This window comes from Synchiropus splendidus, chromosome 1 (assembly GCF_027744825.2).
Source record: "Synchiropus splendidus isolate RoL2022-P1 chromosome 1, RoL_Sspl_1.0, whole genome shotgun sequence".
Taxonomy (NCBI): domain Eukaryota; kingdom Metazoa; phylum Chordata; class Actinopteri; order Syngnathiformes; family Callionymidae; genus Synchiropus; species Synchiropus splendidus.
The window spans coordinates 33,441,261-33,459,304 of record NC_071334.1 but is presented as its reverse complement, the minus strand read 5'-3'; the positions used below and the strand labels follow the sequence as shown (position 1 = coordinate 33,459,304).

General features: G+C 43.3%; 10 non-coding genes and 1 pseudogene across 10 annotated transcripts; 8 read left to right on the top strand and 3 right to left on the bottom strand.

Moving 5' to 3' along the window:
- The first annotated feature begins 195 nt into the window (after positions 1-195).
- Positions 196-267, top strand: trnaq-uug (transfer RNA glutamine (anticodon UUG)). The gene has a single exon. It is a non-coding gene; the product is annotated as a tRNA-Gln (tRNA).
- A 650-nt stretch (positions 268-917) lies between these two features.
- LOC128753088 (U5 spliceosomal RNA) lies at positions 918-1,034 on the top strand. The gene has a single exon (XR_008413835.1). It is a non-coding gene; the product is annotated as a U5 spliceosomal RNA (small nuclear RNA).
- A 3,286-nt stretch (positions 1,035-4,320) lies between these two features.
- Positions 4,321-4,402, bottom strand: trnas-uga (transfer RNA serine (anticodon UGA)). The gene has a single exon. It is a non-coding gene; the product is annotated as a tRNA-Ser (tRNA).
- A 799-nt stretch (positions 4,403-5,201) lies between these two features.
- Positions 5,202-5,273, top strand: trnaq-cug (transfer RNA glutamine (anticodon CUG)). The gene has a single exon. It is a non-coding gene; the product is annotated as a tRNA-Gln (tRNA).
- A 1,119-nt stretch (positions 5,274-6,392) lies between these two features.
- On the top strand, positions 6,393-6,474 carry trnas-cga (transfer RNA serine (anticodon CGA)). Its single transcript has one exon. It is a non-coding gene; the product is annotated as a tRNA-Ser (tRNA).
- A 1,215-nt stretch (positions 6,475-7,689) lies between these two features.
- Positions 7,690-7,761, top strand: trnaq-cug (transfer RNA glutamine (anticodon CUG)). The gene has a single exon. It is a non-coding gene; the product is annotated as a tRNA-Gln (tRNA).
- Positions 7,762-10,105: 2,344 nt separating this feature from the next.
- Positions 10,106-10,179, top strand: trnat-agu (transfer RNA threonine (anticodon AGU)). Its single transcript has one exon. It is a non-coding gene; the product is annotated as a tRNA-Thr (tRNA).
- A 708-nt stretch (positions 10,180-10,887) lies between these two features.
- LOC128753076 (U4 spliceosomal RNA) lies at positions 10,888-11,018 on the bottom strand (annotated as a pseudogene).
- A 1,098-nt stretch (positions 11,019-12,116) lies between these two features.
- On the top strand, positions 12,117-12,230 carry LOC128753077 (U5 spliceosomal RNA). Its single transcript, XR_008413825.1, has one exon. It is a non-coding gene; the product is annotated as a U5 spliceosomal RNA (small nuclear RNA).
- Positions 12,231-14,869: 2,639 nt separating this feature from the next.
- Positions 14,870-14,941, top strand: trnaq-cug (transfer RNA glutamine (anticodon CUG)). Its single transcript has one exon. It is a non-coding gene; the product is annotated as a tRNA-Gln (tRNA).
- A 2,829-nt stretch (positions 14,942-17,770) lies between these two features.
- trnaq-uug (transfer RNA glutamine (anticodon UUG)) lies at positions 17,771-17,842 on the bottom strand. Its single transcript has one exon. It is a non-coding gene; the product is annotated as a tRNA-Gln (tRNA).
- Positions 17,843-18,044: the final 202 nt, after the last annotated feature.

Below are 18,044 nucleotides of genomic sequence, written 5' to 3'. Positions count from 1 at the left end.
ATGGATCGAAACCATCCTCTGCTATGAACATTTTTCATATCCAGTTTTAATGTTACAGGGTTCAAATCCAAGTGTTGCCAATAACATGTTCATGGGAAAGCATTGGACCATGAGGTTTCCTCTTGCTGCATTTCAACTGGCAAGAGCTTTATGAAGGAATGTCCAAGAACCACTCAAAAGTTTCAAAACCATCATGGTTCCATGGTGTAATGGTCAGCACTCTGGACTTTGAATCCAGTGATCCGAGTTCAAATCTCGGTGGAACTTCATCTCTGACACTTTGAAGTGACACCGACATGTTGCCTGAAGGTGTCCCTATTACTTGCAGCAAATATTGTTCTACCCAGACACATTTGTTCACATTCCACACAGGAGCAATGTTGTACAAATTTTCATTGATCTTTGTACTTGATCTCTAAGACTAAAGGGTCTTTATTTTTTTTCTTCTACTGTGCTTAGCGGCGCTGTGGCTTAGTTGGTCAAAGCGCCTGTCTAGTAAACAGGAGACACTAGATTCAAATCCCAGCAGTGCCTCACTGGTGAAACATTGATTTTTTGACATTTTGTCAAGACGGCAGGGTTTATGACACCAGTTTTACAAAGCACGGTCCAAGAACAACTCCAAAGTCAACATGACTGGTTCCATGGTGTAGTGGTCTGGACTCTGAATCCAGCTGCATAAGAGCTTGTCAATGCGTCATTCACGTTCATGTGAGTGGTGAAAGTGAAGACACTTAAATGCCTAGTTTCCCTGAGTTTACGTTGCAGCTTTTTATCTTGTGTCGTACTTTTCCACGGATGACTTCCCTACTTTATCTTCATCATGTCGTGAGACACGCGCGATGCAGAGGGCGTCACCATGAGTTAAAGGTTGATGTGGAAGAATACAGCTCCTTCTCTGGTTCAGTGTCAGTAGTTCACTCATGTTTCTCTTCAGATCGTATAAATCTTTCGCCTTTTACTAAAGATTTCCGTGGAGAGGAACAACATGAGTTTTTACTAATTTTTTGATGCCCTGCTCTTGTTGGTAGTGATGGGTAGATGAGGCATCCTGTATCGTTTCGACACAGTGACACACTGTATTGACACTGTGTTGACACTGTGTTGCTGAATACTGACACCTGGTGGACTTGCAGGAAACATTTGACAGGGTCATCTGACACTGATCTGTCAAACCAATTTTATCCAATTCCATTGATTAGGCATTTGCATTCACGTTATTTTTACATATACGTAATTTCATTTTAAAAAAAATATTTGATATTCGCGACGCAGTTGATAAATTAAGTGAACATCTGTCTGAATGCCTAAGTAAAAGTGTTGTGAAGGACAATGCACTCATTGTAATTAAAGATTTTTATTCAAAAAAATTAGTTTCTCCAGCGTTTTGTTATTCAGTCTATTTCTTTTTTTTGAGGCAATTTCCCCCGCCTTCGAGAAGATCCTCTCGCAAGGCACTGAAGAGGCTGGTGTGCACAACACCTGTGTGGCCAATATAAATAGGTGAGGGAACGTTGCCTCCATGGACTTCCAATATAAGAGCGGGTCTTCCGTACGTGCAACGTGTCCTGCTGACATATAGCGCTGCACCTCTGAGTGCGCATCAACAGTGGGGTTGCGCATCATCTGGCCAACTTCATGGTCGAGGTGCTGCCACAGGTCGTCTGAAAAAAAAAAATGACAAAGGAATTTCAGCGCATTTTCCAGAAATAAAAATTACATAATGATAAAGAACCTGATGGTGTCGGAGTCAGCAGTGAAGAAGGTCCTGGCTGGGCCTCCTGTGTGCGCCCGATGATTCGGGCGCATTCTGAACGCAGCCTAGTGACTGCTTCTGTACACCGGGAGGAACTACGGAACCCGAGTGATTTGTATCTGGGGTCTAGAAGTGTTGCTAGTGTTAACACACTTAAAGACTCCAGATTGGAAGCAGTGTCTGCGACTCGACGCTTGAGGTGGTCATGTAACTGTATGGCGGGCTGTGTCTGCAAGGTAGAAGCATAACGCTCAAGTGCGAGATAGAGCATTTTCATCATCGGGATGACCTTCGATCCTGAAACTCGCCTCTCTCCAGACAACTCCACTGTTGCTTGATGGAATGGGGCAAGCACTTGAAGTACTTCCCCCACGGTGTTAAAGTCATCAGCAGTCAGTGGAGTCAAATCTGTCTTTAGAGAGGCCAGAGATACCCACACTGGTTCCCTCTCATCATGCAGCCTCGACAACATTTCATATGTGCTGTTCCAGCGCGTTGGCACCTCATTGATCAGTTTCAGTGTTGGTCGTCCCATCTGTTGCTGCACCTGAGCGAGCTTCTCCTTGGCTGTCGTGCTGGAGCGGAAATGAGTGACTATGTTCCTAGCTTTTTGTCTGATGGCTGTCAGTGCGGGGATCTGGTCACAAGACTTTTTAACTAACAAATTTAGACTATGTGCAATGCAAATTATGTGCCGAATTTGGAGCTGTCTGATAGATGCGATCATGTTTGGAGCAGCGTCGGTCACAAAACACCTTACTTTGTTAGTTATGGCCCAGTCCTCCATAACAGCTCTCTTGACCTGGGCCAAATTGTCTGCAGTGTGACTTTGTGGAAAGTATTGAACTCCCAACACTGATGTACACAAATGCATATCTTTATTAATGTAGTGACAGGTCAGCGCCAAGTAAGCCTCCATGTTCACAGATGTCCACATGTCAGCCGTTATACTCACTGCCACAGCTTGCTGTACTTCCACTTTCACTCGTTCCCGTTCCTCCCGGTATTTTTCGTCTACCATCTGCTTGATGGTCTGAAAATTGTTACAAAAGCAAATCAATACGTTAGAAATACTGATGGAATATAACTGGCTTTATCAACTACTACTTTAGGAAAAACAAACCTTTCTGGATGGCAAAGAATATGAGGGTTCAAGGACCTGAATAAGTTCCTTGAACCCTTCACTCTCCACAATGCTGAGCGGCTGGCAGTCTTTGAGAATGAAGTTCAGGAGTGCTTTATCAAGCAGCTCCTTCCGGGAAGCTTGATTGTTAAGCACAAATCATTAATAATGACTGATACCTAACCATTCCATTAAGAGAGTCAGACAAAGCAAAATAATGTTTGCATACCTGGATTTATCCGGGATCTATCAGGAACTTCATTCTCGTGCCTTGCCCTGTAATGCCTCAGCATTGTGGAGGTGCTCTTGTTTGTGTAAGTAAGTTCGCTGCCGCAAATGCGACATTTCACCTGAAAAACAGAGTATGAATAATAAACTAAGACTTACTTTCAAAATAATCATGAAATAACAGAACATTTAGAAAATATGAGAGTAAGACAGTGAAACAAGGAAATCAACATAAAACGATACCTTATTTTCACAGACAAGATCGAAATGGTCCCACACGGCAGAAAACTTGCGTTTACCGGTGACATCCATCTTGCGGATATTTAACGCAGAGTAACGTGCCAATAACGCAATGCTTGTTTTGAGCGTCCATCCTGTTGACAGATGCGCTTCCTTATAAACACAGTTTGGCGCGCGACCGCTGTGTCGACACGTTCTGGTAGTGGTCACGTGACTTTCTTAAAGCGGTACGCGTACCGACACGGGGTTTGCCCTGGAAGCTCGGCGCATGCGCCGACGCCTCAGTGTCGCTGGACCCATCACTACTTGTTGGGCTTCTTATTGTGTTCAATGTAACCTGTGTGGTCAACAACTTTGTATCACAAGTGCAGAGTTGTTATTCCCAAGATGTGTATCTATGAAGCAGCAGACTTTGTTGTGTAACTTCAATTCCTCACTCAATTTCCATGGTTTTCATGTTTTCCTGCTCTCAAAGTGTCTCTCTTTTTGTACAGATCCTCATTCTCATGTCTCTGTGCCGTAACTGGTCAGTGTGTTTGGCTGTTGTGGGAAAGGCTGCTGGTTAGAGACCACCCTGGGAAGAAGATCCACTTTGGTTCCGTGATGAACCTCAGGGTTAGTAGGGCAGGTGATGGGCTGGTGATTTCACAGTGCTGTCGGTCCGTACGTTCCCCAGGGGACTGGAATGTTTCATTTCTGCATTCAAAGGGTTTTAACCAATACTTTGAGGAAACTGCATGAAAAGATCAGACCCTGCCTTCAATTGTTGGACTGTCACCACATACAGTCTGGTTGAACTCCAGCTGAAGACCAATGAAGTCACACACACTATGTTACGTGACGGTTCCACAGAGCGATTCCTGGTGGACACAACATCACTTCATGTGGCATATTCCAGCCCAAGACACAACACTATTGTCATGTGACAGTTCCTCAGACTCAAAATGACCAAAGCATCCTGAACACACACTAACGTTGTTGGTAGGACTTGAACCTACGCGGGTACAACCCAATGGATTTCAAGTCCATCGCCTTAACCACTCGGCCACAACAACATCGTGATGAGAGCCGTTTATCTGTCTTTTGTCCATTTGAAACACCTACACCGAGAAGACAAGAAACTCTTTTGAAGACAGTAATGTCCGCATTTTGGCAAAAGACGACATACTGTTTGAAAGAGTCTTACTCTCTGACTCTTACTAGTCCGGATGACCTGATTCAAACCTGTGCTGCTTGATGACCTGGATAACTGAGCACTCTCACAAACTTTGCTTTTTGTTTTTTTTCTGTGAAGCCATTTTCACAAAACCACATTGTCAAACTTTTTATTTGCAACAATAACATAATTCACTCATTCATTTATACTCATTCAATCCACTCAGAATCATGGTCAGACTTGAAGTGAACTATGTACAGTGTTCTGAAGGATCTTCCCTGGAGGTGGATCGAAACCATCCTCTGCCTTGAACGTTTTTATATTCTATTCAAATGCTATAGGTTCACTTTCATGTGTTTCCTTTGAAGTGTTGATGATGTGTCAAGCTGTGTGTGAATGGGTGTTTGTGTATAGTGGATGAACATAGAGAGCACTGTATAAGCCAGAGTGACATTTCAGAAGCATCAGTGTGTGATGGTCATCTCTGTCGCATTAATACCAATAAAGGAGTCTGAGGTGCAGGTCACAGAAGAACAACAGCCCAGCAGTGAGAAGAATGTTTATTTTCCCTGGTAATGGGTTTAAAACTGTGTTACTTTCCTGCTTGAGGAAAAAAGAAAATATAAGTTTCGACATGTGGTTGTTAAAGTAAAGTTATTTATATACTGGATGTTCACTGAAGGACAGCAGCCACCAGTGGTTCCATGGTGTAATGGTCAGCACTCTGGACTCTGAATCCAGTGATCCGAGTTCAAGTCTCGGTGGAACCTGTCTCTTTCTGCCAGTGATCACACTCCTCGTGGCTCCACCGTCCAACTGGCGCTCCATGAACTCATACTCTACATGTGAATAGTTTATAGGTTCCTGTCCTGAAATGGTGCTGTGACTGGTGGTGGAGTGCCTTCATGAGGCTTCCGTTGACTCTACTTTGTGCTTCAAATACTTCAGCGTCACTTCTGCACCATGAGTAAGTCTCAGTGGAACCTCTATGTTTGCCTGGTACAGCAGGGCCACGCCCAAGGAACAGGGCAGACTGCAGCGTGCATTCTGAGAAGGTGATCGGTAGCATTCTGCCGCCTCTTCAGGACCAGTATGTCTCCAGGACCCAGAGACATGCTGGTCGGATCAGAGCCGACCCTTCTCACTCTGGTCATGGACTGTTTGTCCCTTTTTCCTCTAGTAGGAGGCTACGGTCGGTCCAGAACAGAACCTCCGACACAGGAACAGCTTCTTGTCCTCGGCTGTCAGATGAGGAAGAATTGGACCATGAGGTTTCCTCTCACTGCATTTCTACTGGTTATACTAGTTTTATGATGGAATGTCCAAGAGCCACTCCAAAGTTCCACAACACTAATGCTCAGCACTCTGGACTCTGAATCCAGTGATCTGAGTTCAAATCTTTTTGGAGCCTCAGTTTTCATGTCCTGAAACTTGCTTTGGAGTCACACTGACATGTTGACGAAAGCTCTTCCTGTAACTGATGCCATATATTGTTCGAGCCACTCGTCTATTCACACACTACAATTCCCAACAGAAGCCACATTCCACAACTTCATTGCACTGCACACTTGATCTCCAAGACCAAAACGTTCTATTTAATCTGAAAGTTTATAGATTTGAAGGAATTATCATCGCTATATAAATTAGACTTTTAATCTAAGAGGCCTCTTGACGTTGCTTATTCTTCTTTTATTCCAGCATCTGTTCTACGAACTTTTACCTTTGCAGTGTAAATGAAGGGGAAGGAATTGCGTTTCGTGAGTATTACAAAGTAATAAACCTCAGTTTGAGGTGGAGGATGAAGGAAGAAATTGGAACAAGATTGGAATGGTTTGCAATGGATGTCCAGACAAGCAGTGGAAAGGAGTCCTATAATTTTGGTTAAACATGTTGTTGTGGCCGAGTGGTTAAGGCGATGGACTCGAAATCCATTGGGGTTTCCCCGCGTAGGTTCGAATCCTGCCAACAACGGAAGAAGTGTATTTTATTAAACTGTGTATGTCCTGTGTCTGTTTAAGTTTCTCAATCACAATGTCTCCTCGAGTTGGTGTATGGCAGCAAGCTCTTTACCCCACCAATATTATGCCGATACAAGCTCATGGAACACTCCAAATGAACATGCAAAGCACCACTATAGTGAGGAAGACTTGTCCACCAGCCCGACGTGTTCCACAAATGCCGGTGCTGCAACTATGAGTTAGCAAAACACATGCGCGAGTTCTGCCAACTGACGTTTAGTGGTAAGTGCATGCGCTGCTCCACTTAGACTGCACCTGATGTGGACTGGAAGATAACTACACGATAACTACTACTTTCTCTTCTTCTCTGCCTTTGCCCTCGTCCCCTTCCTCACCACCATGGTCATCCTGAAATCTAACATATGAAGAGATCATTCTCGAAAAATCCCTTTCAGCATTAAGAAAAAAACTGTAAGCGCGAAATACACAAATAAACATAAGAAAACACACTGAATGGCAAAATTTCTCCCAGAGGAAACACTCTCAGTTCAATTACATAAATTGGTGCATTACGTGAGTTGTCCCTTTCAATTTTGCATGACAAACAAAATTGGAGAACTTTGCTTTAAAATATTATAACATCTGCCCAAGAAAGTTGCTCCTCTCTAAATTTACTCAAGTTGATACTTATTGCTCCTTCTGTCAAAACACAATACATTAATTGTACATTTATCCTTCATCTGTCAAATTCTTCAGTTAATGCTGAAACTTCAATTTGCATTTTAATACCCTGTAAAATGTTTTTTATTTTTTTCTAAGCTAAAAGAACTCTCTGACTATAATGACATATTCTCTTGTCTATGATTCATGCCATTTCTCTCTGAGATTATGGAACTTTGTCTTTGAACGGACTCACTTTGAATTGCATTAATGTGCCTGTATTTATTACTTTTGTGTATTTGTCATCATCTGTTTATGAATGTTGTTTTATTAAAAAAAAAAAAAAAAAACTCCTCCTCCTCCTCCTCTGTCCCATTGGTAATAGGTTTAACACTGTTACATAGCTGCTTGGTGAAAAGGAAAACAAAGGTTTGAGCATGTGGTTGTCAAAGTAAAGCTATTTTAGATTATCATAACTTTTAAACCATCACAGAAATGTAATAGCAAAGGTCTCCACAACACAGTTTCTCATCCTGGATATACTGGATGTTCACTGAAGGACAGCTGAGGTTCCATGGTGTAATGGTCAGCACTCTGGACTCTGAATCCAGTGATCTCAGTTCAAGTCTTAGTGGAACCTGTCTGTTAGCTAATAGTGTGTCAGTGAAGTCTTTCAGCACTATTGGAAAGTTATCAGGTGCCATGATTAACTTTGGGAAACCAGAGGTGATGTTCAGGATTTCAGCGATGAGAACACACCAACTTCAGGTCTTAGATTTACTGGTGATGAAAGAATATTCAGAAATTTTAGGAGTAAATTTAGGGAAGGAAAATGAGATAGAAAGAAATCAATACTAGGAATTAGTCACCAAATGAAAAAAAAGAATGTGATGAAATGTGATGACAGAAAACATCATGAAGGAATCAGTGATATGATCAGGAACATGATTTGGGATGGGAAGGGAGCCAGGATCAGGAAAGAGGTTTTAGAGCATGAGGATGATGATGGAGGATCAAGCCAGTTACTTTGGAGAATCAGAAAAGTGTGATAAGGGTCAGAACAGTGACAAAATACTTGGAACAGGAGGATGATCAGATATGGAAGAAGGTTTTGAAAAGAAAGTTAAGGAAATATTGTGGTTGTGAAATAATGGGAAAATATGTGTCTTTTAAAGAAGCACATTTAATAAAAACAAATGAATTCCACGAGGAAGTACTTGAAGAACGAAGATACCCCCTAAACAAGGTGAGCTATGACTGCGATACATTGTTGAAGATCTTGAAACAACCCATCTTTCTAAATAATGTGACAAAGAAAGTGAACGAGGTCTCATATCATGAAAAGGTAAGTGTCATGGTATTTACGACATGTCAATCAGGTACTTAGGGGGCAGGGACTGCCATAAAGAGATGTTGTTACAGACCACGAGAGTGATTGGAAATAGGAGTACGGGAAACAAAAGGAACCTCAAAGACCTCTGGACTGTTTATTGAATAACCTCACTTTACAGTATGGAGGTCTGGGATCAGAAAAATAAACTCTATAACTTGTGAGTACGTCCCAGGATTCATGATCGCACAAGTGCTGATCGATCAACTGGAAGAGAAGGGCGGAGCTCTGAGACCAGGAGGGCGGCTCTAGTCATGCAGGACGTCAAAGAAGGCATGTGGACAGAGTGGAAAACTAGAATTGAGACAGGAAGAACAGAACATTGAATGTTGAAAGGTATTAATACTAATCTTTCAATCATGTCCCTCAGTTTTGCAAGATAGACGAAATATTGTCTAATATCAAAATAGAGTTGGTATTGTAGTGAATGTGAATCATGTGTCATGTCAGATCATTGTTTCATTTTCTGAAAAAGGAAGATTTAGATTTAGTTTTTTCTCGTTTGATTTCATTAATGGACGACAATATAGTCATCAACTACGATTCTGTTGAGTAGAATCGCTGATGAAAGACAAACCTTAGAAAATGAAACAAAATGTGAAACATGGAAATTTGTTTGATTAACTACACTATTCTGTTGTTTCTGAATCATTACCCATTGAGAGAAATGGGATGGAAGATATATAATTTATTTTTAGTAATTGGATGGCGCAAATGTGTTTGTATATTATTTGTTCGTACCTTTGAAAGAACGATGTATCTTTTTTATTTACACTTTTTAAAATGAAATAAAACAAACAGCAGGCCCTCGGTTTGAACCTTGCTCTGGGATGGAAAACTGGATCAGGTTCCCATTTTAAATTCTGTCGACAATACAAAGCATGTCCTGCTCAGTTCAAGCTCTGCTTTTTTGACAAAAGATGGCTTTGCTTGCAGTTGTCTTCACCCAGCTCTTCATCACATCTGTGTAGCCTGGTGCATGAGGCTAAATCTGAGGGAATGATGTCTTCCCAACCACTTTCATTCAGGTCCAGTTTGTACTGTTGATGCCAGTGAATGGCAGGAGTTTACATGACAAGAGCTGCGTTCCTCCACATGGATACTAGCTCAGTGTTGTCTGATGGCAGCAGAGTGGCGCAGCGGAAGCGTGCTGGGCCCATAACCCAGAGGTCGATGGATCGAAACCATCCTCTGCTATGAACATTTTTCATATCCAGTTTTAATGTTACAGGGTTCAAATCCAAGTGTTGCCAACAACATGTTCATGAGAAAGCATTGGACCATGAGGTTTCCTCTTGCTGCATTTCTACTGGCAAGTAGAACCACTCTAGCGCTCTGGACTTTGAATCCAGTGATCCAGTGATCCGAGTTTATATCTTGGTGGAACCTTATGTCTTAAATTACCTTTGAAGTGACTCAGACATGTTGCCTGAAGGTGTAACTATTACTTACAGCAAATATTGTTCTACCCAAACTCGACTGTTCACACCCCACAGGAGCTATGTTTAAGAATATTTCATGAGGTTTTCATTACTCTCCGTACTTGATCTCTCAGACTACAGGGTTTTTATGTTTTTATTTTCCTCACCTGCGTGGCGCTGTGGCTTAGTTGGTCAAAGCGCCTGTCTAGTAAACAGGAGATCCTGGGTTCAAATCTCAGCAGTGCCTCACTGGTGAAACATTGTTTTTCAGATACTTTGTCAAGACGGCAGGATTTATGACACCAGTTTTAAAAAGGACTGTCCAAGAACCACTCCAAAGTCAACATGACTGGTTCCATGGTGTAGTGTTCTGGACTCTGAATCCAGCTGCGTAAGAGCTTTAGAATGCGTCATTAATGTTCATGTGAGTGGTGAAAGTGAAGACACTGAAATGCCTTGTTTCCCTGAGTTGTGTCAAGCTGTGTGTGAATGGGTGTTTGTGTATAGTGGATGAACATCGAGAGCACTGTATAAGCCAGAGTGACATTTCAGAAGCATCAGTGTGTGATGGTCATCTCTGTCGCATTAATACCAATAAAGGAATCTGAGGTGCAGGTCACAAAAGAACAACAGCCCAGTAGTGAGAAGAATGTTTGTTTTCCCACTTTGGTGATGAACAGTGACACAGACCGCCGTCATGTCCAGAAGTGGAGCCACTGAGATCACGCTGGACACAGAGCTGCTGCTCAGTTCCACACCAGTGAAGGGCAGTTTGCAACTCTCCAGATCAAAGAGACCCTGTCTGGAGATGCTGAACAGGACAGTTTCTTGAAGCGTTGGACGGTCATGACATCGGAAACAGTCTTGCTAGATTATGATGGCGTGTCTCGGCAGGTTCCCATTTTGTCCAGGAGTCAGGAATTTTTGGATTATGTTACATCAAGAGCAAACAAGTCCCCACAGAGTCATTAAAAAATGCCATAACTACTGTATTTCAAGTGGTCAAGGCGGGGTATTGGGTAAAGTTTTCAACTAGCAATAATCGGATTAACCTCATAGGCTACGATACTGCCACTGCGCAAAGCTGCTGGTTGAGTTGCTCAGATGAGGACCCATGGAATTATGCCTTACATTACGTGACGGTTCCACAGAGCCACAACTACAAACGAAGCTCAAGTATTCCAACCTGCATTCATAACACTCACACTGCTGTATTTCTGACATGACCGCTGCATCCATTTATGTACAGAGTGGAACTGAGTAGATACATATCTTGTGCTGACATGGACTTAAAGACATAGAGAAGCTGAGGAGCCAAACTCAGTCGGCCAAAAACACCATCTCACCGCATGTTTGTAAATCCACTATTGTCGATTTTTCTTTGTGGCAGTGAAAGTTCCTTGACAGGAATCTGTGCAGTGATGTTCTAGTGTAAACTGTAGCAACCTTCCATGCAGTTGACCTGGGTTCAATTCTCAGGCTTTGCCAATTGTTTTTGCTATCTCACCATGGAGAGATATTTGTGCCTCAACTGTCAACGCCACAAATGTCCCATTAAGGCTGGACGCGGACGACCAACACATAGGTCTCAATGGGATAAAAAACAATCTCTGCCTGGCGTTGTTGGTAGGACTCGGAGCTATGGGGGAAATCCCCAATGGATTTCAGTTCTATGGCCTTCATCACTCGTGCCTTCAGTGGATTTGTGACTGGTCAGAAGAAACCAGTTCTCTGAATCACGATTGAATGGAATGAGGTATGTGCAGTGGCTGGGAATGGAACCCAGGTCAAGTGCTTGAAAAGCAGCCATCATCATTGTTGCTTGAAAGATGAGGAAGAGATGACCCATAACTAAATTACTGATGAAGTGGCTGGGAAACAGTGTTGTTGTGGCCGAGTGGTTAAGGCGATGGACTAGAAATCCATTGGGGTTTCCCCACGTAGGATCGAGTCCTACCAGACTTACTTGATGTTTGAAGCCCAAATATCTTGAGTGTTGTGGACAAGCTGCTCATAGAGTTTACGTTGCAGCTTTTTATCTTGTGTCGTACTTTTCCACGGAATACTTCCCTACTTTATCTTCATTCATCATGTCGTGAGACACGCGCGATGCAGAGGGCGCCACCATGAGTTAAAGGTTGATGTGGAAGAATACAGCTCCTTCTCTGGTTCAGTGTCAGTAGTTCACTCATGTTTCTCTTCAGATCGTATAAATCTTTCGCCTTTTACTAAAGATTTCCGTGGAGAGGAACAACATGAGTTTTTACCAATTTTTTGATGCCCTGCTCTTGTTGGGCTTGTTATTGTGTTCAATGTAACCTGTGTGGTCAACAACTTTGTATCACAAATGCAGAGTTGTTATTCCCAAGATGTGTATCTATGAAGCAGCAGAGTTTGTTGTGTAACTTCAATTCATCACTCAATTTCCAGGGTTTTCATGTTTTCCTGCTCTCAAAGTGTCTCTCTTTTTGTAGAGATCCTCATCCTCATGTCTCTGTGACGTAACTGGTCAGTGCGTTTGGCTGTTGTGGGAAAGGCTGCTGGTTAGAGACCACCCTGGGAAGAAGATCCACTTTGGTTCCGTGACGAACCTCAGGGTTAGTAGGGCAGGTGATGGGCTGGTGATTTCACAGTGCTGTCGGCCGGTACGTTTCCCAGGGGACTGGAATGTTTGATTTCTGCATTCAAAGGGTTTTACCCAACACTTTGAGGAAACTGCACGAAAAGATCAGACCCTGCCTTGAATTGTTGGACTGTCACAATATACATCTGGTTGAACTCCAGTCAGCTGAAGAGCAATGAAGTCACACACACTATGTTACGTGACGGTTCCACAGAGCGATTCCTGGTGGACACAACATCACTTCATGCGGCATATTCCAGCCCAAGACACAACACTATTGTCATGTGACAGTTCCTCAGACTTGAAACACCTACACCGAGAAGACAAGAAAGTCTTTTGAAGACAGCAATGTCTGCATTTTGGCAAAAGACGACAGATTGTTTGAAAGAGGAGTAAAAGAGGCCATTTTTGTCAGTGGAAAAACCCTCTCGAAACAGAGGTGGAGGACTGAGACACCATCTTTCATCCTTTCAGCATGGACAGGTCCTTCACACCTGTACAGTGTGGTGTCAACATCTGAATTGCCTCAATTGCTACCTGGGTTACATTCAGCATTTGCATTAATGGACCATCAACACCCATCCCCAATGGGCGGGGACCAATAAGCGCATCTCCATTATCATAATGCTGACTCTTGTCACCCATCACACTGGATTGGTCCCACCCCTGTCCATCAACACCTTTGCCCATTCAACTGGCCTAATATAAGCCAGAACTCCAACCCAGCACATTAGAACTGACGAAGCCTTCTGGATAGGAGGCCAAACCTTTTCTCTGACTCTTGCTAGTCCAGTTGACCTGATTCAGACCTCTGCTGCGTGATGACCTGGATAACTGAGCACTCTCACAAACTTTGCATGGTGCTTTTTATTTTTATTTTTTCTGTGTCACAAAACCACATTGTCAAACTTTTTATTTGCAACAATAACATAATTCACTCATTCATTTATACTCATTCAATCCACCCAGAATCATAGTCAGACTTGAAGTGAACTATGTACAGTGTTCTGAAAGATCTTCCCTGGAGGGATGAGGGTCAAGAGACCAGGGGAGCAGCATCTGGTTCCTTATGCCAGCAGGTGCCCTTTTTTTGAGGTTTATTACTTTGTAATAGTCACTAGACGCAGGCGTCTGTGATCATTCCTTCCCCTTCATTTTCACTACAAATGTAAGAGCTTGTTTTGGACTAAAAGAGGATGGACTGTAGCCTGCTGCCAGAGGGAAGAGGAACAAACAGTCCATGTCCAGGTGTCCTGAAGAGTTGGCAGTCTGCAACCGATCACCTTCCCAGCAGAACGGAACGCTGCACTCTGCTCTTGTCCCTCGAGGTGGTGCTGTTGTACCAGACGGTGATAGAGGAGGTGATGATGGACTGGATGATGGCCGTGTAGAACTCCACCAGCAACTTCATCGGCAGTCGTAGTTTTCGTAGCAGCCTAAAGAAGAACATTCTCTGCTGGTCCTTCCTGATGAGGGACCTGATGGTTGGCTCCCATTTGAGGTCCTCAGTGATGGCGGTTCCTAGGAAGCAGAAGGAGTCCACAATAAGAATGGGCAAACCAGCCAACATGAGAGGGGACAGAGAAACTGTTACTCTCCTGAAGTCTATGATCATCTCCACTGTCTTCTGGGCGTTCAGCTCCAGGTTGTTGTGGCCGCTTTCAGGGTTTTTGGTTGTTCCTGGATAGAATTGGTAATGGTTGTATCGTGGGAATCAAACCCATGTCAACTGCTTGGAAGGCAGCTCTGCTAATGTCTACTGCACCAATGCGCATGGAATCTTCAAGTTCGATGAAGGTGTCTGGCTGTCTGGGTGATCATCATGGACCCTGGGTGGGATCCAACCAGCAACTGTTCGGTTAAGAGCCGAACGGTCAGTGTGATAATACATCACTGTGTTGCTCTTTGCTACATTTTAAAATCGATGGACAGACACTTTGAGCGCACAAAAGCAGTGTCAAAATATTCAGTAAAAGCTATATATATGTCCCTAAGTCATCATGTAGTTTCTCTTACAGGTTATTATACTTTGTCTTTGAACTGCTGGCCTCATATTGCCATAATGTGCCTGTATTTTTATTTGTTTATTCATCATCACCTGTTTGTGTGTACTGTTCTGTTGAAAACAAATAAAAAAATAAATAAAACTACTAGCTGTCCCATTGGTAATAGGTTTAACACTGTGTTACGTCCCTGCTTAAAGTTATTTTATCAACATTAATGTCACTCAAAATCATCACTGAAATAGAATAAAGGTCTATACAACAAAGTTTCTAATACTGAATTTGCTTGATGTTCAGTGAGGGACATATGAGGTTCCATGGTGTAATGGTCAGCACTCTGGACTCTGAATCCAGTGATCCGAGTTCAAGTCTCGGTGGAACCTCATAGCTCAAATTACCTTTGGAGAGACACAGACATGTTGCCTGAAGGTGTTTTCCGAGACCGTTCACACACCACATGAGCTGCGTTCAATAATATTTCATCAGGTATTTATTACTCTCCGTACTTGATCTCTAAGATGAGACGGTTTTTATTTTCCTCCTCTGCTGTGGCTTACTTGGTAAAAGCGCCTGTCTAGTAAACAGGAGATTCTGGGTTCAAATCCCAGCAGTGCCTCACTGGTGAAACATTGATTTTAGACACTTTGTCAAGACGGCAGGATTTATGACACCAATTTTACAAAGGCCGGTCCAAGAACCACTCCAAAGTCAACATGACTGGTTCCACGGTGTAGTGGTCTGCACTCTGAATCCAGCTGCATAAAGGTACGTTCACACCGAACTGCCAGACGTCAGTAGCTGGTAGCTTGCTCAGGTAGTGAGTGGTTGCCACCTGCCCGGATCGAACAAGTCGCCAAAGTAGGTCAGTCGCCGGGGGGCGTGGTCTCAGGTTGGCTACTTATCAAATGAAAACATGGAAAAAGAGACGTCTCTCGTTTCGTAGCATTCGCCAGAGCCGCTCACACTGGTGAATTTAACCACCTCCTCCAGCAGCGTCACCGGGATACGGCCACTTCAAACGGTACTTCAAGCGGAACCACCGCGAGTTGGACGACCTGTTGGTCTGGATCAGTGGCTGAATACAGGACATCAAGTGCCCGCGGTCTGTCCTCGGTAAGCAGCTCGATGTGTCGTTATGTACGCGGACTTGTGTCCAAGTCTTTCTGAACTGTCATCAATTCATCAACTCCGCGGTCGTATCTGCTGTGTGCTTGAAGTAATTTTCGGAGATATATAATCTGTCATCGTCAATAGTATGTACACTAAAACTAGACTATTTGAAACAATATTTATATTTCTTTGAGTCTTGTCAGTTAGCGCCACTTTGTGGTCATCAATGAATGCAACAGTTAAATGCATTGTGATGAAACTATTTATCCTGTGAGGCAGATGCACTGTTGTATGATTGATATATACTTAAAGTTATCACCAATATATATATGTTTACATATCCATGTATGGTTTATATTTTGCAGGTATTCGGTAACAGGACACCTGCTTCCATGTTGGTGTGACCGTCCATTTCCAGGAGCTGACCAGAGGACTCCAGCCACAGACCACACATGTTTTTGTTGTCCCCGGAGGGACGGGGGTCAAGAGAGGCGGACCCTAACCCTAACTGTGGCTACAAAGAAAGTAAATGATCCAAATTTCAGTCAGCTGTTGTTTTGCTTGGTAAGGTAAGGTAACTTTATTGTCAAATATGCTACAGTACGAGACATATAGCATGGATGAAATATCTGGTAAAGTAGCATGTACATTTTAAATTTATGTGGAACCTGGAAGGAACAAGGACCTTGAAAACTGTCCCATCTTCTGAGCTGGGTTTGTGGAGGGAGTACATTAGTAGATGTTTGAGCTCAGCTTCAGCATCTGGTGACACCTTCCTCTGTAGGTCTCTTCCATCGGTGTACTGCACATAATGGAAGTTGAGTTCAATAGTGATAGTGATCAGCACGAATAAACAAAATCTGTATAGGACAGCAATACTTGACCTAAAGCAAGTCATGTCACTACGACAGTGCTTGAATGATGGAGAACATTTAATAACAAAAACAGAACAATGCTAGAAAATGCTATGTCTACATACATCAGGAGCAGCAGTGGATGAGGAGGGGCCAGTGTTAGGTGGAGAAGATGCAGCAGCAGCAGGTGAGGCAGAGGAAGGTCCATCCTCCTCCTCATCATCACCAACATCATGAGTGGATCCATCCTCCTCCTCTCAATGATTACATTATTGTACTAGCTATACTGAAAAAAGCAATACAGAAAGCTACATACGTTTTTATGTTTATATATTTAGCTAGTATTCAGAATGTCACCACTAAATGAACGTACAAACCGACCTGCTACCTTGCTGCTGCTGCAGCTGCCTCTCCAGTCATGTTGGCCGAGGTCTCTCTTGGAGATGAAGGGCTCCAGAAGAGAGAGGACGGTGAAGAACGCTCACTTCACGGCACTACAGTAGATGCCACTGACCACTCCGCTCCTCGATCGCCATCCTCCCCTCATATAAACAGAGCCTTCAGCACGCCTCATCTGAATTAAATTAAATCAGAAACAGTACTTATTTATCCCGTCGCCATACAGACGTAGTTTCTATAGTCGCAGCAGTACATTCGCCTCGTAAACTCGGTGGACATTGCGTTTAGTAAACTTTGGTAAATAAAGGTGTCAACTCACCAGGAACGCCACCATTGTGGCGAACTTTCCCTCCGGACAAGATTCTTCCTATTTATGTTCCGGTGGAAATCAAAAATGCACAATTTGTGCCACTCATGACGGTGGAAAGTCTGCATGTAAACAACTGCAGCCATTAGCTTCTCCTCCTCCGGGACACGTCACTCGCGGATCTGGTCTCTGATTGGTGAACGCGCCGCGACTGGTCTCTGTACTGGACTACTGTCGCAGTAGTCCAGTCGTGTCATCTTGAGTAGCCGGAATCGCCATATGTAGCTCAAATCGCGTAGCGTCGCACACTCCAGTCGTGTCGCGGCTGATCATCGTCAATCGGCCAAATCAGTCGTGTCGCTTGCGGAAGTCGCGTTAGGTGTGAAAGTACCTTTAGAGATCAAATACGGAGAGTATTGAAAACCTCATGAAATATTCTTGAACATGGCTCTTGTGGTGTGTGAACAGTCGCGTGTGGGTAGAACAATGTTTGTCGTAAGTAATAGGGAGACGTTTGGGTCCCTTCAAAGGAAGTTGAGTTGAGGTTCCACCGAGATTTGAACTCGGATCACTGGATTCAAAGTCCAGAGTGCTGACCATTACACCATGGAACCATGAGGATTCTGAAACTTTGGAGTGGTTCTTGGACATTCCTTCATAAAGCTCTTGCCAGTAGAAATGCAGCAAGAGGAAACCTCATGGTCCAATGCTTTCTCATCAACACTTCAAATGAAACACATGAAAGTGAACCTATAGCATGAGAATAGAATATAAAAATCTCCATAGCAGAGGATGGTTTCGATCCATCGACCTCTG